This window comes from Corvus brachyrhynchos, unplaced genomic scaffold, assembly GCF_000691975.1.
Source record: "Corvus brachyrhynchos isolate BGI_N302 unplaced genomic scaffold, ASM69197v1 scaffold331, whole genome shotgun sequence".
NCBI classification, from domain to species: domain Eukaryota; kingdom Metazoa; phylum Chordata; class Aves; order Passeriformes; family Corvidae; genus Corvus; species Corvus brachyrhynchos.
The window spans coordinates 1,570,674-1,593,049 of record NW_008237229.1 but is presented as its reverse complement, the minus strand read 5'-3'; the positions used below and the strand labels follow the sequence as shown (position 1 = coordinate 1,593,049).

The following is a 22,376-nucleotide window of genomic DNA, read 5'->3' as shown; positions in this document are numbered from 1 at the left end:
CACAAGAAAAAAGAATAACCCAAGTCTCTAGGGAAGTGAAATGGAAAAAAAAAAATTTTTTTTTGTTTCTGCTGCAGTTCTCAGGGACATCAATATTGAACTTCCCCCCCTTCCCCCCCCCTATTACACATATATACACACACACACACACATATATATTTTTTTAATCAGCTAAGGCATTATAATCCTGTTAATTCTTCCTGCAACATTTGAAACAGGAAACTGCGGATTTCTGTTTTCGAGAATACCTGAATACCTTAGGCTCCAAGGCTGGGCTTCAAGCAAACACACGCTATTCTGATACATTTCTTGGTAAGTGAGAAAGACATAATGAAAACAGCCTCCAGTAATATTCTAACCCCCTAAAGGATTTATTTTCCCAAGTCATTTGCTGAAAATACCAGCAGAAATCCCTCAGAAGGCTTGACAAAATTTACCGGCTAAGGATTTTCCTGCCAAATTTAAATCATCACTATATTTTAAATACAGCTTCCATGTGACAGAGGAGTACCCTTCTCTCCCCTCCACACCACGCTGCAGTCGCTTCCCACCAGGAGCCAGCACGCGTGCGAGGGCACAGCGAAAAGGGGCAGAGCGAAAAGGGAGAACCAGACCTGTTGGGATCCACCCTGGCTCACGGATGCTGTGCCCCAGTTTTGAAACACCAGCTGCTGCAGAAGCTGTTACGGAAGAAAACACCCAAAGCAAACACACGAGTACTAAAGATGCTGCTGGAACAGAGCGCCGCCTCCAGCAGGGCTGGGAACCCACGGCTCGGTGCTGGGCTTGTCACACGGGTTTGGCCCCTGCTCCGTGCCCTGTGCGCTCCCGGCTGTACCAAGTCCCTGTCTGACGGCGATCCCGCGTCCCTCCAGCCGCGGGGACACGGCCGGGGACACGGGCTGTGCCGGGGGGCGACAGCCGGGAGGGGGCGCTCTCTGCCCGGCTCCCGCTCCCGCTCCTTTCTCTTCCCGTCCCTTCCCTGCCCGGCCCCTTTCCCGGACCGTGTCCGCAGGCGGAGGGAGGCTCTGCTGCGTCTCGCCCCGAGGTTGTTGCTCAAACACAGGTAAAACATGAATTTAGCAAAGATCTTCTGAATTTACCTTGCGTATCCCTTTTGCCAGCTTTCCCTCCCGTACCTCCCCACGGCCTGCCAGCCTCCCAGCAGAGCTCATGCTGCGCTGCCCAGGGCTGGTAAAGGGCTGCGTGGGGATGACCGAAAAATGGTGGGGTTTGTCCACAGAAACGCACCTTCACCCATCCGTAACTCCCAGCTCGCCAGCAAGGAGAGCCTGCTGTGTCAGGAGACGAAAAGGTTAAACAGGAGACCAAGAGGGAGAGCAAAGTACAGTCATGCCTGAAAACCGCCAGCTCCTTATCCGCCCAGGGAAGTTTGAGGATCTGTGGTTCGAAGGATCTGCCCAGCCCTCTGCTCGGGCCAGGGGGGACGCAGCGGCTGGAGGCGGGGCCCCCCCAGCCTGCTGGGGACCACGGACAAGCGATACGATTGTACAACCTCTGGCAAAGCCATGTGTTTCCCCAGAGCAGCACCATCCATTGAGCTTGCTCCAGAGGGAGAGGGGCAACAGGACTGGGCAGGGTCTCAGGCCACCGATGGTGATCTCTCCTGGACACTCAAGCTGTGCTGCACAAGCAGCTTGACTGGGAGCATGTAACCCATTTTGTTTTGTCTCCCCAGCCATAGCTGCTGCCAGCTGTGGCCCCAGCCACCATGAAGTCATCAAGAGCACTGCTGTCATGAGAGGCTTTACTCGTACCAGCCATCAATGCTCCCCAGTGATCGCACAAAGCAGGAAAACTCCAGTTTAAACCCTATTTACTGATGACAACTTTGGCCAAGACACTAAAAGCAAAGACAGATGATGATGGCTGCAACCAAGGGCTCACATACCATTCATCAGGCATCCCTCTCCTTCAAGAAGCCAGACTGCTGGTGGCAACTGGGGGCACATTTGGTGAGGAGAAAGAAAGATGGCCAAAATCTGTAGTTTTCATGGTCTGTGGGTTTGGTTAAGGGAGTTTCCTAGCAGACATCCACTTTAACCTCACTTTCTCCACTGCTAAGTATGTACTGCAGAACATCTCTAAGCTTCGCAGGCTTTGGCATGTGTCCAGCTATTAGCCTAAACAAATGCACAGATAGTTTGATTGCATTAAACATTTCAACTGTATCAGTAATACCCCCTTTTTGCTTAATAACAGCAATACCACTTTTAACTGAAAATAGATGAACTAAACTAAAACATGAATAAACAGTATGACTTCCATAACAGCTTGCCCCCACCGGTTCCCTAAATTTGCTAAGAAGCAGTGCAAATTTTGGGAAATGCATTTCTTCCTTCTAAATTTAGCAAACTAACCACTTCTTGGCTTAGCAGATGTTTTTGCTTTCTGAGCGAGAGGCCTATGGGGATCATCATTAACCCTCTTCTTAACATAAACACTGACTAAGACTTAAATCTGGAAAACTGTCATTCACACAGAAAGGTTAACAGGCTCCAGCAGAAATGAGACTCATCATCTGCAACTTCTACCACATGGGATCTCAGAGAACAGGGAAGATGACAGGCAAAGAGAGAAAAAAGACGAAAGGTAATTTATTCCCTTATTTTAGAAGGGACATTATTTTTCTACTGCGTGTGTTCAGATGTTTTATTCCCAGGGGTGCAAGTGGTGGAGCTGCTGCAAAACACAGACTAAGAATGAAGCACTGATAAAATCTGAAGCTTAGACTGGCACATGCAGACCCTCCTTCTGACCAGCTAGAATCCACTGAATTCACTGTTATCTTCTTCTTCCTTGTGAGTGGATAATCCTAGGCAGACAATCGTTATGTGCATATTGATACACCCATGGAGTGTTTATATGGACACAGATTTGAGTTCTGCAATGTAAAGGCTACACAGAGGACATCCTGCAATTTTAAGTGCAATTTTAAGTGCAATTTTGAACAAAGGACCCACAGATAATAACCTGAAAACAGAAAGCTCATATTGTGGTATCCAGAGAGATCTGGATCCCAACTGCTTTGTGAGCTGATGTACGGCAGATTAGGATCTCTTTATCCACTGTCTGAATGAAACAACTATTTAACATCTTCCACCAACTACACAGACTGGTGCTGGAAGGGAACCTGAGAATACCTGAAACATCAGATGAGACATATGCAGAATGCAGCTGTCTCATCAGGACCTGCAGAATGTGCCTTTTGACAGAATGACAGATCAAAACCTTAGGTTTATGTCCCACTAACTAAACTGCATAGAAGACCTCATCTCCATCTCTTCTGGTGAATTCTTCAAAAAGATCTTGGACTTTTATGTTCAGGAAAGCTGAGGAAAAAGCTGTGGGAAAAAGCCTTGGTAATACTCAAAGCTATAAAATGCATCAGGTTTACAAGCACCAGATACATACCATAGCATTGCTAGCGGATGTCAAAAGTTACCAAAATGTATTTTCGCTGGATGTTGCACAGAGTTTCCCCTGTTGCTTACAAGTTCATCTTGCTGTCATAATGGAAAAATTATTTCAGTGCAACTTACATATTCTGGTTCATGGCTTTGTTTTCAAAAATGGTTGCACAGTAGATATCTTCCTAGTGTACACAAATTCACCAAGTACTATGAGTCCTGAAGAATGCCAAATCCAGGTTAGAAACAGCAATGGTTGTTAGAAGTTGAAGATCACTTACTCTGGTGGAAGTGGTTTGGAATAATAAGTCTGTTATGGTGACTGCAAAAATGGAAAAACCAGTTTGACTGGTGTTTTCTACAGAAGAGAAAGCAGAAAATCCCCAAACAGGAGAAGCAAAGGTAACAAAACACAGACTGAAAACGAAGTCATGAGAAGTTTGTGTTTACCTGTGGCACCAGTCCAAACACAGTGCAAAAGAACTTGCTGCCAAAAGTTCTCAGACCTATAATCAAGCCAGATGATTCAAAAAAGAGGATACTAATACTCTCTTGAAAACCCAGATGAAGAAAAGTGAATTCTTTAGGGTGGCGAACACTCTTGGCCAGGAAAAGCACTTATGCATATTTATTACTGTTTTCAGACCTGTGCCTTTTTGCTGACACGAGAGTGAAAGGAACAGCGTGTTAGAATCCTGAGCAAAATGAGAGTGTATCTGTTTGCTTTCACCTATTGTGTTTGTCAGGTGTTGACACGACCCAGAGAATTGACATGGCTGGAGGCCGAGTGAGTGCTGGGGTTAAACAGGAGAACAGCAGTAGTTTCAAGGATTAACATTTGGATCACAGGATCAGCTCTCATGACAACGTCTTGGAGGCTCCAAGACATAGGCAGGATCTGGAGTTCCTACAGGTAACAACCATTCGAGGAATATGAGGGCTCCTACCAACTATCCTACCAGAGAAGAAGCTTTCTGGGATTGCATGTAAAACCTGAAGTATGCCATCAGTGCGAACCAAGAAAATTTTTCTATGAGAAAGTCAAGAAGGCGACCAGCTTCCTGCACAGTGGGAAAAAAGAAACTCTTAATGCCGACCTTGCAGAACAGCTGGTAAAATTTCCTTTTCCTTATTGCAGTTTATGAAGTGCAGTGATGGATCATTTCTCTTCTGCACTTCTGCACTCCTTAATCCTTGTCTCAGCTTTAACAGTGCACTCTCATACCTTCACCTTGTGTGAAGGACATGCTTCACAAAAGGTAAGGGTCATGCTGGACACAACTCTATGAGTAATCCTTTGATGTGCCGGGCTGCTGTGTGGTTCACCAGCTTCTTCTCAGAGTTACTGAAATAGGATATCACCTTTTCAATGTTCAAGGCAAGAAACCTTACACAACAGGACAAAAATTAATGGCTCAGGAGTTAAAGGACAGAAGGATGATGAGGACTGACATCCTTTCAGCAGTTCCTGAGCATTTAACCTCCAAACACCCAACAGAACCACTTCATCTATCATTCAGAGGTAGACCTGTTGCCTTCACTTTAGCAAAGCTAAGGGACATGGCAACCATTCACCTTCAATGGGAAGGACTCAAAGCTTGCTCTCTTCCCAAACTTGTTCATGCCAGGCACTAGAATTTATTAGGGCTTCCCTAATTGTAGTCTAAAACAGATGGGTTATCCTTCTTATTCCCACGCACAACACACTCTGGAGCTGTTAATGAAAAACAGTATCTGGTAAATATCTGTGTATGATCATCTGCACTAGAAATTACCAGGTGAAAGTAAGAACATCAAGAAGAAAGAGGTCTAACAGTACAGATACAAATGCTAGACATAACCATTAGAGTCATAAGAAAATTCCTGTACCTTTACAAATGCTGCTGCTGAGACATTTTCATTAAATCACCATTATCCTGCCCATTTTAGAACAGGATATATTTAACCACTGAATGTATTCAAGCAATTGGTCACACCACCTACGGCTTGGCTGAGTGATTTCCTTGGGTAGCTGGAGGAAGACATGGAGCTAAAGCAAGAAGATGAATTGTTACTACAAAAATGGAAGGAGAAGAATGCAGTGACTATGTCCAGCTTGCTAATAATTGGCCTAATTCCACTTAGCAGCTATAAGCTATTTAAACAAGGGTTTAAATAAAACTTAAGTGTTAAAAACTAGCCCTACAACCCTGCTACCTGTGCATTGAGAGGAAGTCATGTTAACAACTGTTTACTATTAATAGAGCATTTTGTGAAAAGCATTCCTAATGCTGCACTCCCTGTTTCTTTACACTCTCATCCATTTTCCTCGACTCTTACAGCGCACAGTGCACTTGTACGATTAAAACAACATACAATGACCTGAGTTTGAGGAATGAGGAAAGTAATTATGCAACAACCTGATTATGTCCTGCTTCAAGTTACTTTAAAGATTAGGTTACGCTTCTGTTTTTAATCATTCTACCCTGTACCCAACAGGTGGTTGTCATTTCCTGGGTCTGGTTTACAAAAAGCTGGAGCAAAGGGATCTTGGCTTGTGGCTAACAGAGAATTTGGCACCATGGGCAATCTTTGCTGCTCCCTGTGTGGACTCCACACTGAAATGTTGGCTGCCAGTGCTCCCACACCATCTTCTTCCTGAGGTGGGAGAGCTCAGAAAGGAGGGGGCTGAGCAGCACTGGACATGCTGTGCTGGTGCTGCAATACAGCAGCATGGCCCAGCCAGCCTGAGGACCTGCAGGGAGCCACTGGGGAGCCTGGCAGCTGCAGCTCCTTGCACGATCGTGGCCAATATTACCACCCCTGAGGGTATGATGGTGGTACTCTGCGAACAACTTTGGCCTTTACAGCTGAAAAGTCACCCTGCCACTTCCTAGGAGCTATTGCTTTGTGCACCATGTTCGCATCTGCAAGGAAGGGCAGAAACTTGATAGAAGCCAACTTATTTTAATAAATCCCCTGAGGCCAATTTCAAACCCTGGACTACTTCTAAAACTCCTAACAAGAGGCACTGAGAAGGAAGCTGAACTTCCTAATTTGTCTTCTCCACCCATACAGTTAGTGGAAAAAACGTGGAAGATTTATGCAATAGCAGCTGGAAAAGGCTGAACAGGAATATACAAATAAGGCATAAATGTCAGAAACCCAAAGCCACTTGTCAGTTCAGATTTCAAAATGTTGTCATTTCTCTCTTTTCTTTCTTTTAAAGAGAAGATTAAAAATACCATTCCCAGCTTGGATGTAACCTGTGGAAACGAAAACCAGGAATTATTTGTTCTCTAAATATGGAATCATCACTCATGTTTATGTAATGATTTATAGCTGGTGACATATAGGCAGCTCATCCTGCGGTCAGGCTCTGAGGGCAGGTGCAAGTTTTGTATTTTCAGGGAGAAAAGTAGATGCCTTTTTATCCTTTTGCTTTTTCTTTCTCACTTGAAACGTGAGGATGCCTAGAACAACAAATTCCCTAACAGGTTCTCTTTTCCCCATCAAACTGTGTGTATGACACTGTGGCTCAGATGCTGGAATATGGTCTGAGAAGGAGCGTGCCCAGCACCTGTTCTGAGGGCGAGAACAACTCTTGTGACAGTCTCCAAGGATGAGACCTTTTTTCACAGAAAGTCCGAATTCAACCGAATTTCGAATATAAAAGTTCTTCAGACTATTGCTCAGAAGAGTTGGTTGCCCTCAGGAGGTGGAGGCAGAAGGATCCGAAGTCGGGTGTGAAGAAGAAGAAGAAGGACCTTTATCCTTTGGGACTTCAGCCTCCAGGATCTCGGCTCCGCTATGAGCTGACATGCTCAATAACACAGAGTTGGACATTTTTCAAACAAGAAATCTGGGAAGCTTCACTAAGTGATACCAGACCTAAACTGCAATGTCACAGACAAAACCTCAGCCCTGGGTAAAGGAATATCCTTCTGAATTACTGCCTTTGCTCAGTACCTAAAAACTGAATTTTTAAATTACTGGTATATTATTTTTAAAAATGGTCTTCTCTCCCCTAAAAAAAAGAAGTCTTTCTTCAAAAGGGCTTTCAATAATAAGGTGCACTGAAATACAGTGAAAATTAATTAGGGACTAGACATTGTATTGAAATCATCACAGAAACAGAATCAAAACACAAAGTTCTGTTGTTGTTTGTTTTTTCTACTTCCAATCAAAAGGGATTTCTGATCCCAAATACCAGAGCACAGGTACGGCAGCCAAATCTGCAAGCATTTATTTTAATCAAATAAGCACACAGATAATTGCTAATCTTATAATCCCTCCAAATTGTTAGTAACCTCCTTAATTAGATTAGACATAATCCAGTCCTAACACCAGCACTATAAATACTGATCTCCTGGCCTTAACAAATGTCTGTACTGCAGCAGGGTATCATGCATTAGATGTCGAAGCATCCAAAGCTTACACTTCCTTCAGGAAAGTAACTTTGCTTTGTGGGGCATTACTTTGTTTGGGGGTGCATTGACAAAAATTTTAAGTAAATCCAAAAAGTAAAGGTTTACAACATAACTGTGATATTTTGAAAGCAAAAACCATTTGTTACCTCAGCAGACACTGACACTTCATCCATTCTGCAAGATTTTTTTTTGAGAAGGTCTCAATGCAAGTCATTAAAAAAGTGAAAAATAGTAATACTCATATTTAAAAGAACCACTTTTGACTATGATTTTAAAATTTCAGTATTTTTAAAAGTATTTCTAATAACTTGAAAACCCTACAACAAATGAAAAACAAATCAAGAAGTGTAAGGAATGAACATCTTTAGGACATCCATCTTCATTTATTGGTTATGTGTTGTATTTGGGGCTGCTCTGACCTAAATTCCGCTCAAGCACTGCAATGCACTTCTGAGCAGATCTGGTGTCAAAATGTTATGTGGACAAAAGCCAAATCAGAGAAGTGAGAAAATGGGGATGCTTCCAGCCTCTTTTAATGCCTTGTGCTTGTGTTTCTTCCCATCTCAGCACTGAGAAGCTGTATGATGGGCTCCACCACCACCCTTTGTGCATGTCCTGGGCCACCTCTGCCCTTTTAGACAGGACATGGACCTTATGCAGATGGACAGCCCACGCCAGTAGGAAAGAAATGATGACCAAGATTAATCTGGATCATAACAAAAGTGCACTGAAAAACTGCTGACCTTTCCTCAAAACAGACACTATCTTCAAAAGTTAGTTGCTTTCTCACAGAAGCTACAAGTAAGAGGGAATCTTAATGCAAAACAAAAGCAGATAAAATAAACACGAACAAATGGCATGATATTCTGACTACATGGCAGTTTTGAGCTTCCCTGCACTTTCTTTTGTCAGAATGATTAAATATTTCAGATATACAGAAGGACTAAGAAGTTCAGTGCCAAAAAAACCTTTGATTCTACCAAGGCTCATCCACAAGCATAGTTTTGAGGATGTAAGTAATCCTACTGAATGCAACAAGACCTTGGAATTCAGTGGGACAACTCACATGTTGTAAAAGACCAGTAATGTGTGCAAAATTTTGGATGTCTGGAACCGGAACGAAGGTTTTTCCCTCAAAGCAAATGAAAACCCCACTCTTTGCTCACTGCAGCCCAACTCCAAACCCCCCAGTCAGAACTACTGCCCAACACCATGTGACATCACACAGGATATCTCTGTACTTAGAAAGTAAGAGAGGTGGCTTTTTATTCTGGGGAATGATCACAACTACGTCATTCCCCACAAGTGTAATTATCTTGCTATTAAGAGTAACCTGTAATTTTTCTAAAATCCAGCAGCTTTAGATACAGATTGTTAGGGCTCTCTGGTATCTTCCAATGCTTAGCACAGGATATAATAAATACAATAAAAACAGCCTACCTAACAGTGGTTTTGCCTGCATGTGACCCAAGGGAACCGGCAGTGCACATTCCAACAGCAGCACTGACAGGCTCCTCTGCAATCTCCCTCAAGCCACCAGGATCAAGCCAGGCTCTGGCTTTACCTCCTAGTGTGGCACATTGTATTTTAAATACTTCTCCTCATTATAACGTGGATGATCCTATGAGGACACTGGAACAAAGACACAGCCTAGGTCACTTTCTAGGAAGTGCCTGCTGTCTCTCCAGTGACTGCCACGGGCAGTATCATTTGTCACACCAAAACAGGGGCTGGCCCATAAGCTGAGGGGGTCCCAGGACACTCATTGCTTTCTAAAGCAAGACCTGCACACTGATTCATTGAAACAACTAGGAAAACTAGGAAAAACCCATAATTTGCTATCATTAATGCCAACTTGCCTTTTGAGAAGAACAGCCTCACAAGTGCTAAGAAGGTTTTGTTAATTATGCATGCAGGATTTGTTTCCCAGTGTAATTGATTTTCTTCAGCAGTTCACCTTAAAATGTTTGCTGTTCTGGCAAGGAGTACAACATCATGCAACATCCATGCCCTGCTTAATTACAGCAGAAGAACAAAAAAAAGACCAGAAAAGTGAATTAAGCTCTAGAAGCTCAGCTCTTTACACCCCTACCCCACCTCTATCCTTTTATAAAGTGTTTTTAAGTTAAATTTGTTTGCTTTGAGAATCTGAATGACTATGGTCTTTATCTTTAAACGTGACAGGAGAGAGGTGCTGGAAGTAGAATACAAAAGAACAGCATTGGTGACCCAACCAGATTTTTTTTGTATTTACTGCTTCAAACACAACTATACTGATTATCAACAGCAGTCTGGTAATAAGCTGGCTACAATTAAAATTAACTATAGATACCATATAGACACCAATTATCAAAGACATGCCTGTGCATAACACTGAAAATACAATTCAGTACAAATCATGAGGGATTCTAAGAAAAAGTTTTACAAAGGAGCCCGTGCACTGTGGCACCATAATTTCTACTAAAATGACCAATGTTTTAACATTAAACATGACCTACAATTGTTAAGGAAAGGAATGGAATGAAAGATACAATGAGAAAGCAATGTTTTAATATTAATAAATAAAATGAATACTGCCAAACTACACCCAACTGAGAAAGTGAATTATGACATGACATGAAATACAGATGCAGTGTTTTGAGGGGAAAAAATGCATTTCCCATAAACCCACAACCAATCATTTTTAGGCAATGCATATTCTCTGTAATTGTTAATAAACCCATTTACCTAGATGAGCACCAAATGTAGACAAGATGTCTTTTATTCTAACTATGCCCAGATCACAGATTCAAGTGGTCAGGACTGCCCCAGCTAGCCACACAGCATGTTTAGAGTTTTAGAGATATATACTGATATACATTTTTGTTGGTGATGAAGAGTTTTGTTCTGTTATTTACATCATCAACTGAGCATCTGAAGGAACATCCCTGAACACAGCAGGACAAAGAAAATTGTGGAAGGAGCAGTTTAGATAGAACTATATCAAAAGCCATGAAAGAAGGAAAGGTTTGATTATTTATAGTACAAATGAAATTCCATCTGGTCAGGCTGTGGGTTTTTCTTGTAGAAATTAAACAGGAAATTAATTTCTCCCCTTCCCCCTCTTACAAAGCAAGGCATTTTCACTTATGATGCCAAAAGCTTGATATTTGTAGATTTGTCTGCCATCAGTCATTAATCAGCCTCATACAGTTTATAGGTAGAAGGATATTTCCTGACAGATACAGAAAACAGATTTAGAACCGAAGCTGAAAATTATATAAAGACAGATATATAGATACACATCTTAGCACCCTGGAGTACATTTCCAAAAATAAACTAGTCAAATGGTTATCTTCCTAAAAAAGCTGATTGCATAAGCATAATTACACTAAACACAAGTACCTGCACTATCTCTGCGCATGTTATAAATAGTTCCAAGTTCCATTATACAGTCTTATTCTAAAACGCTATTGTTCTAAGTTCATGCCTTCTCTCACAATCCTTTCAAAAAAGGCCCTCAGCTCTCACCACTAGCTCAAGTACTATTTTATGTCACTGCTACAGAACTTGTTAAAATCCAAATACACTACTTCCACCTTGCAACCTGCACTCATTATCCAAAGAAAAATTCTAGCAGTTAAGGAAGTTGCCTGACCATATCACTCTTTATCTGCTGATGACCAGGATTCCTCTGCTTGCCTACAGGGTCTTAATTTTGTAACTCAACAACTTTTTGTCATCTTGGAAAGAACAACTGAGAGAGGTGTGTATTTCAGGATACAGTTTATTCAAGATCCTCTTCAGAGACCTTAAGCTGAGACCATTGAGAAGGATATTCAGTTGGATCCAAGAACTGAAAAAGCCTCCTGCCAGCTACCAGATGAAGGAAGCACTACCTGCTGGATGCACACTAAGGAGACGATGCTGGGGTTTTTTCCCCACCTGTTTTGCTTTGTGACTTAAAATTCCACCTACTGAATTTGTGCAAAAAGGACTAAATCTCAGCCTAGCAACAAGTAGAAAGTGAGCATAAAAAGCACCTCTGAGAGGAGAGAGATGAACTGGCAGTGCCAAGCATTACCATATAACACTGTTCATCAGTGCCAACACTGCACTCAGACAATCACCACTGGAAATAACACAAAATATGTATATTTTTCATTAAAGTGGTTAAATCCATCAGTGATAGGCAGCTGCTTGATAGAAACTTCAATTTTAATTCATCTGTCATTTAAAGGTTAAGACCAGGGGGGCAAACTTAACCCCAAGGAGGAGGCCCCCTGTCAGCAAGAGCAGTTTTGCTGTATGACACAAGCATGACAATGCTGTGGGAGGGGACCCTTTGCATGATGTTTTGCTGATAGCAAGGGCTTTGCTTAGGAAGAGGAAACAGATGAGCCGTAGTTTGTACCAATGAATGACAATTCAGAAAATATCACCTCCTCAGCTCCATTTCTGCATGTTGCATATGCAGTAGGTAATTCTTCCTATACATGGTATATAATGATGAATGTAACAATTAAAAGCAAGCTAGCTGATATTACTTAAAGTTACTGAAATAACTACATATTTCTGAGAAAATGCACAGAGACTCAAACAAAAGACAATCCACAACAGCAGAAAACCACCTGTATGGTTTACCCAATTATTTTACACAAAATAAGGATATTTCTGCCTTCTGTAGACCTGGTTCAAAAAGGCATTTATTTGTAATCTCTCATGGAAAAAGAATTTGAAAGCTGCATGCAATTTTCTAACTTCCAAGTCAGCATCTTCGCAGTATCCAGCACATGAGTTGCACATGCAGTGCACACAGCAAAGCTACAAGTAAATAACTGATGGTCTGCAAACTAGACTGAGATGACAGCAGAAGGGGAAAAGTTATTTGGGAATGCTGAATTAGAAGGAGAAGCCTGGCTTGATCAGCAGGTGTAAATCTACAAAATTTCACTGAAGATGTGGGATACACATTTGTCAGTCCAAATGAAGTCTTATTTTAAAATACTAACTTCTAGATTAACACATAGTTTAGACTTTCATTGTATTGTCCTTTTCTTAATCTTGAGATGGGGATTTGTAACAAAGTTTTTTTGATGTTTAATCTCATAGGGGAAAACTTTTTTTTTTTGCCCTGTGTCTAGCTTATGAAACAGGTGTCTATCCATGTTTCAGATACTCGAGGGATTAAGTAATTTCTTAGAGTGGTCAAGCACTGAAACAGTAGCCCAGGGAGGTGGTGGAGTCACCATCCCTGGAGGTGTTTAAGAAGTGTCTGGATCCGGCCCTGGGTGATGTGGTTTAGGGTTTACAGTGGAGTGCTGGGTTCACAGTTAGACTTGGTAATATTAAATGTCTCTTCCAACCTTGATGATTCTGTGCCTCTAGGTAAACATGCAGCTTTGAGCTTATTCTACTCCCAGTGGAATTAATGCAGCAACCTGACCTTCCTTCCTAGAATGAAATCCAGCACACTTGGCAATTTATCTTAGAAGCTCAGCAAGGGGTGTGGAGGCTCCTAAATACAACACATTTGTAGAAAAAGTAAGAGGGGTTTTCCCAAAGTGTTAAGAAAGATGATTATTAAAATCCAGTAGCATTATTTCAAATTATGAGAGTTGAGAATAATGGAGCAAGACGTGGAAATGAAGAAAGAAAAAGAGATAAATATCAAGACTGTTTGGATAAGGAAGAGGAAATGCTGAACTAGAGCTTACGAAACTCACATTCCAGAAAAAAAAAAAAAAAGACACTCACAGGATAGGTACATAGCTATGTATTTGAGAAAATTATACCACAGACATACAGGGAATCACTGCAGACATCTACTGAAATTTAAATTAGCTAGGTCAATTATGGATAGCAGCATATCTGCTATGTCAAGGCTTTAGCACTTGAGCCTTGTATTTTAGAAACCAGGCTGTATTCTTTTTTCTGCACAGGTGCCCAGACTGGTTAGGTTAATGGCAGGCTGGGTGTGTCCACACAGGCTGCAATTGCACCTGTAGTCTGTGTCAAAAGATTCCAGGAGCCTGAAAATGAGCTGGCAAGAGAAGAAATCTGGGAAAAAACTTCTGAAATATGTAAATCAGTGTAAAGTTAAGACTCATGTATAGCAGCTTCTTCACCAGAGACTGTGGAACAAGAAAATTACAGCTATTACAAGCTGTTTACAAATATTATATCCTTGCAAAGGTTTTGCATCTATATATAATAAGGCCAGCTTTGATCTAGTTGCATTTATGTCACTACCTAATTAAAACAGTTCTATCTGCAAAAGTTAATTTAAACAGTCATATGTTAACCCAGCAAAATTTCCAAGAAATCTTCTTCCTTTGCAATTATATTGCCGTATGTTAATATGATGGCTTTTAATAGATTTTTTGTTTACATACATGTCATAACTGACCCACTGAAAGATTGTATCCTAGTATCCAAGTAAAGTAGCATCTGTTGTAAGTTCCCCTGTAGCTAGCAGATTCACAGCAACTATTACTCCAACTTGCAATTTTTTTTGCATCACTAAGAGCTCAGTGCAATGACTTTCTAAGTGTGCCATCTCTGCTCGATGCTTCATTCAGTAAAATCTGTTTTATGGATGTTTCAGTGGCAAGCTGAGCCGTAGAAGCTATAACCTGTGAGCTGGATGTGATGTACAGCTTGGCTTCACGATGCCTCACAGGCACACCGATTTATTTATTTGCTTACTCCTGATAACACTGAGGTGTGTGTCTGAAAGGCCAGCACGGCATCCAGCGAGCAGGAGATTCCCCACCCTTGCTGCCTGCCTTGGTTTCCGCCCAGGGTTGGGACAGGAAATGCGGTGGTTGCACTACACACAACTCCCAGCCCTCCTAAGCAGTGTCAGCACTGCAAAGCCTACTTAGTTTGGCCACAAACATGTAGGTGATTACTGACTTCTGTTTTAGTGTGGCAGATCTGCTGGGAATAAACAGCAAGTTATTTGTTACAGAAAGCACAACATCATTCGCCAGCATTGGCCGAATCACAATTAGCTCCTGCTCTCCAAATTCTCTTTTTCTGAGACCTAAACACATCACAAAAATTCTAGCTGACAATGAACTACTTTCCTGTGATTTATAGTTAGTTCAAATTGAAATGTTTTCAGTTTATTTGTGTTTTGAGGTTACAATGGTAGATGTCATTCTAGCAAAACCAGGCATGAGAATGTGTTGTGGCTTGCATTTTAAGGAGGAAGAGATGGGTATTGGAATAAGGAGGCAGTGTATCTGTGTGAGGGAACTGACAAGTTCAGGGGTTTATTTGGAGATATTCATGGCCATATCTTCTTATTGTAGCTTACAGTAAGGCAGCATGGTACACTCAGATTCTCAACCCAGGCAGCAACTGTGGATTCTGAGTTCAGCTGGATGTTCCCTTGGCTTGGCTACGGGCACTTGAAAACCTGGTCCCAAAAAGTCAAAATACTTGCCTTAAAATAAAAAAGAAATACTAACATCTGAATGAATAGTTTACAAACACTTGGCTCCAAGTGTTAAGTTACCCAAAACGTTCCATGAAAAAAGACTATCATTATTGAATGAATTCAGAGTGTATGAAACATTCTTTAACAATTTACTGTCTCTACTCTTTGTTTCTTAGCTTTTTCTACTCTCCTACATTCTATGTAGATTTTTTTTTCCTGGCTGCAACTTGCCTAAAAAAAAAAATAAACAAAAATGTACAGCCAGTGGGTCATACGGGGCTACAGTTCCTCTTTGACATCAAAGTCCATTAAACTCACAATCCCAAGAAGATTCACAGCACCTATACAGGACTCATGCCACGGCTGATGAGCCTAGGAGCCCGTACCACTGTTCCTTCCAAACCCAGATGCCAGCTTGAGTGACTCTTCCCCCAGCCCAGGGGAAAAACCCAGTCAGGAGCAGCAGGGAGGTAACAAGAGGGACTTGTTGCACTCAAGAGTTCTTCTGTGCCATTAGTGACACAACTGGCATTGATATTTGCATTTGTCTTGATGTGCCCATTGTGTATTAATCTCATCTAACCCTGTTTTGCATAGGCTACTATTGCAGGGAAATCATATAATTCAGCTTAGGCTGACATCCTTTTCCCTAAGTCCTTTTTCACAGCTATTTGCATTTACTGTAAGAGCAACAATCACTCTCCCATTTCCCAGGCTCCTGGAAGTGAAACCCCAACAAATTCAAGCCCTGAAGTTCATTAAAATACATGCACCTGCAAGATCAACAAAAGATGCATCACCTGAACAGGTGGTTTTCAGGAAGAAGGGGAGGCAGCTGGTTTTTTTTTGTTTGTTTGTTTTTTAACTATCAATTGAAATGAAAATTTTCAACACCTTTTTTAACCTTTATAAAGGTTGTGTCTCAACTGCTTGACTAATAATAGGCTGATGCTACAGACTGACCATAAGCTTTCATGGCACGGCCTTGGCGAGTGATTCTGAGTAACAAACACACGGTCTTGAAACTACTGAGTTAAAATCTATTTGTGCCTCTGATAGCATGCAGACACATGGAAACCAAAGTAAATTAAGTAAAAGTTAATCTTTGAAAGGTTCAGTGAGTATTTACTCAGGTTAATGTGTAATTTCTGAGGACAGCTGCATTTCATGCAAAAACCCCACAAAATAAAAATACTAATTATGAATGGAAAACCTCATAGAAGAATATGTCAATCCAATTCATGTGTAAGAGTGAAGTAGTTGCTCATATTGCTCTTCTGCTTGCTGAAAAACAACATCTCCCATGCTGTAAAGCAGTGCTTTCACAGCAAGGACATCCCCTGTGCAGTGGCTCTGCAGACAGCTGCATCTGCTTCTGCTACACTTACGTATCTTCAGACAATGATTACACTCTTGACAAAAGATAGAGACAAAATTACTACAGAAAGAGAAAATTTCTAAATAAAATGCCTAATGGTAAAGACTGCATCGAGTGAGACACTAGGACACCAGGAAACACGGGATTCTTATTAAGCTCCCATGTTTGCAAAATAGGAAAATCTCCTAAGAAACAGAGCTGGTGCCTTTGCCTCTCGTGTGAAGCTTTGATTTGGGTTCTTTTAGTACCTGAAGCTTGTTTTTTGACAGCGCCCTTATTTTGTTTACAGCACATTGCTGGGATACTCCCTTTGATTCAGCCTGACACACGTGATGCTCCGCCAGCTTCTGTTCTGCAGTGCTGCTGCTGCTGCACTAAAAATAGCTTCCGCTTGCTTTGGCTCCACATCTAATTTATGGAAACTCACAGAAAAAAAGGCCCCCGTTAGTGGGTGAGCGACGTACGATTCTACAGCTCGTGCTGTTCATCTCACTCGGCCTCCTGAAACACATCACTGAACATTTAAAATATTAACCTGAAGTTTAATGGTGGTTAAGGGGAAAGACAAAAAATGTTTAATATGATTAATTTATTTTTAAGGTGCTTTAATGATAACTTAACTGAAAACGTCAGACAGTTGGACTATGCTGTGTAAAAATGCCTAGAATTTAGAACCGAAATTTATAAAGGGCTACTAGTGCCCACTTGTTTGGGGAAAGTTGATTTGTAAACTAATCTGAATTAGTTTACAAATTACAATAAGATTACAAACCTCCTGTTTGCTCTAACAGCTTTCATGTGTTCTATACAAACTACTTCATTGTGCCATGGAAGTCATCATGTAAATATGCCCTTTAAGAAGGCATATTTTAATGATTTTAAATATGCTGATTTTACAAACTTTGCCACAGAACTCAACTCTGTGTGAAACATTTTGCCTCAACATAAATCTGACATAAAGCTTTCTCTGAAAAAAATCCAAGTTTATGTTAAAACTCAAAATCAAAGTAAGTTCAAGCAAGTGGTTACATCTCTTTCTACAAAAGAATGGGTTTAATGTTCTTAAGAGAAATTTTTCAGATGTTCGTTCATAGCACCATGTCTAGGAGTGTCACCAGCTGAGCTGGAATTAGTTTCAAGGGAAAACCAAATTAGAAACAGGGATGGCAGAAGTCTGGTATCTGTACCAGTGCACTGTTTTTTTAATGGTTTAAATTTGAAGCACTGAAGCAATGAATAAAAATTCCAAAACTGAAAAGAAGGCCTGTTTTAGAAGTTTTTAGAGTGAGTAATGAAGGCTGTAAGGAAATTGGGATTCAGATTTTATTTTAGATATGAACTGTAGGTTAAGGAAAATTCAGATGGCTATCAGCAGCTTAAGCAGAAAGAGATTTCAAGGCTTTCTCTTGTAAAAACCAGCAAATAAACTATCTGGCTTTGTCCAGAAAGGCTCCCTGCATAAATTTAGCAGTCTGTATGCAAGCTATCAATTTTAGGATTGGTGTCTAAACTGCTATCCAAGTAGGGACATTACTTAGCAACTACCACGTCTAAAAAGGAATTTTCATAAGTCTCAAGAGAGGTTATGAGTTATTGACCAAAAAATTCCAACAGAATCCTGAAACCAGTTTAGGCTGGCTACAGTTAGCTGCTTATGAGTTACATGACTAAGTAATGGTCACAGTGAGTCTATATCAACCTATTTATGCAAAAAATACTGTGCTGTGTTACCATTAAAAGGTCTCTAATTGAACAGGCAACTATTAACTTCAATAAATCTTTTGGGGCAAACCCTTTTTTTAACATCCTGCCGTGGCAGGGGGAGGAAAGGACAAACAAAACCCATTACATGCATATGTGTTCAGAAGAAGGGTATAGTCTACAAGAAGAATGAAAAACAGCAGCTCTGCAGCAGAGTTTTTGTGTGCAACTGTGTGTGATGGAGAGGGAGAGGAAGAAAGCGAGGAAACGGTATGATTTAATGCTTGCAGGAGTGTCATTTTCCTTTCCACCCTAACCACTTAATTCTTTTACTTCCAAGCAGTTCAAACCAGAGCTTCAAAACCCTCTTTTTTTTTTTGTATCTGGGGCATATAAACATGAAATTCTGTTTACATTCTTAATTATAAACATGTATTGAAAATCCCTGGTCTATCTCCAACCCCAAATCAGTTTGATAGCATTCAAATCAATGTTTACAGTCTGGCACTTATTGCCTTTGCAGCCTCAGCTCTGTGCCTCTATGCTGCTGATGGAAGTGTGAAGCATGAAGTCCCAATGGCACTGCAATTTCTAGAAAGCAAATGAGAGATGGGGTGTAGATGTGAGGTCTTAAGCTTAGGAGAGGAGAGAGAGCAGGGGCAGCCATCCCTTTAACCATCTCACCCCCCACTCTGCTCATCTCCCCTATCAGCACCAGGATAACAGCATGTGAATACCAAGCTCGGCCCTGCATTAATGTAATTCTGAACGTTACATAAGTGCTTGATAAACAAAGCAGGCAGCTAGAAATGAGATAACCTAGCCATGTGTATATTCAGCTGACTACTTAGATTCCCAGTTCATACACTGTGACTGTGATAAAAGGCAAGAAAATGGCCAAAAATACCAACCTCTAAAGGCATTCTTGGTTCTTTTAGGACAATGTAGTTTTTAACACCATGTGCAGGATAAACATGCCAATGTTTTAAATATGGCCAGACTACACTTCTTATTTCCTTTTCCCTCCCCTGCTCCTAATGAGTAAAATGGTTGGCAACACAGGAAGCACTTCAAAACCATTTTCTGGCCTACCCACAGCGACACAGGACAGGTCACATCTTTTACATGCACCTTTAAAAACGTGCTAGAAACTAAATAGTACCTTTTGGCTTTGTGAACTTAATTCCAGGCAATTAGGGTGAAAGACACATTATCTAAATGTCCCATTGCACAAAATACATGTGCAGTGTTACGGAAGATCCCAGGAAAAACCTCAGACACAATCTCTAATGTACACCTTTCCTGGTCAGGTGAGAAACATTTAAAGCAATTTAATTGCATCTCTTGTCTTACTGATGAATGAAAACAAAAGCATGGGACCGTGAAAACAAAGGCCGTGAAAATAAAAGTGACCCAGCTTCCCACTGATAAGCAATGATCGAACTCAGTATGTTTCTAGTCAATTAAAAGCTATTTAAAAAAAGTTTACAAGTACCTTTAAACAAAAGCATGCTGCTCCAGAAGAGTAGCCAGAAAAGCCAGGGAAAGGAAAGAAAGAATGCATGGAAAGTGCTGATAAAAACCCCCGAAGAAAATGAAACAAACCAAGAACCCCAAATGAAGGTTTAAACATAAGCTACACTTCCAGAAATGTTATCTTAGCTGTACTAAAAATATACATCAAAATGCCCACTACTGCTATCTGAAGCTCCCTTCTGTTGGGCCCTCTTCCTTTAGAGCAAACAAAGGTGGAGTAATAGCCAGCTTTCTTCCAACTTCCCCTGCGAACAAGATCCGCTGGTGGATGTACACAGTCAACCACAGCCACCAGTTCTACAAACTTCCACATTTCTCCAATCCTATTCATTGTCTTGCCTTACTATATTTCTAAGTGGTTTAACAGCACAAGGCAGTATTTTTCGTAACTCCTTGGAGGGGTGCTGGTGACTTCTCACCCATCACCACCTCAGGTCAGACAGGAGGCATTGTCCAAATGCTACACATTTCTTACGAAATCCAGAAGAAAAGGACGATCCTGATTTTTTATATTCAATACGATTGGATTTGTACTTTCTCAAACACTACAACTTTTTTAGAACCACAAACAATTTTTGGCTGCCCTACACTAAAAAAAGAGAAGCACATTCTCCCATCTGGCACTTAAAGCAGTGTTTTTCACGAACACAGTTTTCAGGGATTTTTTTTTTTTTTTTTAATTGGGAAATAAATCTAAATTTTGATGCATGTGTCTGATGTAACTGATAGAAGGAAATTGCTTGCCATGAGATTTCTCTTGTAGCTACAAAATATGCCCTGTGGCCATCTGGTCATCTGCTGCAGAGTTGGGGTTGATGAAGCAAAGGGAAACAGAGACATGTTTAATGATCTCTCTCCTTTGGGGCCAGAAAAAGGCTTTACTGACCAATTCTATGCCTTGGTTTTATCTCAGGCTCAAGCATGGGAAGAAACAGAGACAAAATTTATCTATGCATGCAATTCTGAAGGATTGCCACGGCTCATCTAATCACCTGCACCAGAATGTGTAAGGACCTTTTGAAATTATTTGAAGTTTTCTCAACTGAGAGAATGTAATTTTTTATTGTAACTTTGGGACTAAGTGTCAGTGTCCGGTTCCAGAGGAACAGGGACTATTCATCAGAACCAGAAAGTCTGGCAGCAGCTCTGACATGGTTAACAAACTGGCTGCTGCAGCACATGCACCAGGCAGGTCCAAGGACTTTCCTTTCTGTCCCTTACCAAGCTCACACATTGTAAGCAGCAAAAGAAAAGCAAGTCAATACAGCATGCACAGTGGTGGTGTATCATGCTGTGAGATTAAAAATAAGACATGGCATATTCGTGAATTACAAATGTTGGCTGGTTCAACTCTGCAATGTGCAATCAGCACTTCCCATAAAGAACTAGTGTGTAATTCAAATATGTTACCATTTGTGCTATATCTTTTAGCCCTCAGAAATCATTCTCCAAGTTATCTGTATTTCCAGTAATATGTTTTTTCAGGAGGACTAGCTGCTACACACACACAGATCTGTACAGGCAGAACCTCCTAATATCAGCTGGAAAATCCACATTAAAAATAGGAAGTTTGGTTGAAAATCCAGTGACAACTCCGGGAACTGCTTAAATGTGAGCCTTACATACAAACACGATTTATGCTGGGACGGCTCACAGCATGACAAAAAAACAGAACAAGCCTCACCACTGGAAAACAAGTTTACGTTAAGAGTTACCATTATTAATTGCTTTCCTTCTCAGTTCTATCAGATCACAAATAAAATATGTCGATCTTTTTCTAACAGCTTTCAACTACCAACCAAAGCAACTAGAAGAAAATACTTATTTTAAGACAATCAAGTATTATACATGAAAGTGAATGCCTACACTGTTTGTGTTCTTATACCAGAATGGGTTCCCCTATAAAAATCCCAGCCACTCAAGAGAGATTTTTTTAAAGGTCAGATCAAGCAACAGACCTAACAAAAAAAAAAGCCCAACAAACCAAACCAAAACAAAAAAGTAAAGAAGACTGAGCCGGCTTAGAAGGGGTATTTCTGAACTACAAAATAAAGAAAATAATTTGAGCCTTAATGATAGGCTTTTCAGTTCTTCTGAAAAGTCCCTTTACTTGTTGCAATTCTTCTCTAACTGCAGGATTTTGCTGCACTGTCTGCAGTAGATGGGACAAACAGCAGAGAGTGGCTGCACGAAGAGAGATTTCAGTGGGGTTGTTCCACTGCTAAGAAAGCAAAAAGTCATCCCCACCACAGCCTGTGTATGGAGGAGATTACTGAGTATGTTTCTCCAAAGCCTTTCTGGAAAACCCTCTTAGGAAGTGCCCTTGTATCAATGCAGCTATGTTGATTAAGGGTGTGACTCTTCTCACACTCCCCTTCCAATAAAACCTCAGAAAAGGCCAAGCCTTTCTGTAAGGCACAGTCCACTCAGGTCTATTGCTTTGCATGCCTAAAAAGGCCAGGTGGCAGATGAAACTGTAATATAGCTTAATCAGC

At 41.0% G+C, this 22,376-nt stretch overlaps 1 protein-coding gene across 2 annotated transcripts in view; it reads right to left on the bottom strand.

Annotated features, from left to right (window-relative positions):
* Positions 1–22,376, bottom strand: part of GNAL (G protein subunit alpha L) — a 116,526-nt gene that overhangs the window by 17,613 nt on the left and 76,537 nt on the right. Inside the window, exon 1 of one of the 2 annotated variants that reach the window (XM_017729460.1) lies at positions 1,252–1,374. The exons of the other annotated variant lie outside the window; for it this stretch is intronic. The gene's annotated coding sequence lies outside the window, so the exon portion shown is untranslated. Of the gene's footprint in view, positions 1–1,251; positions 1,375–22,376 lie in introns of those variants that run through there. 2 annotated transcript variants of the gene reach the window in all.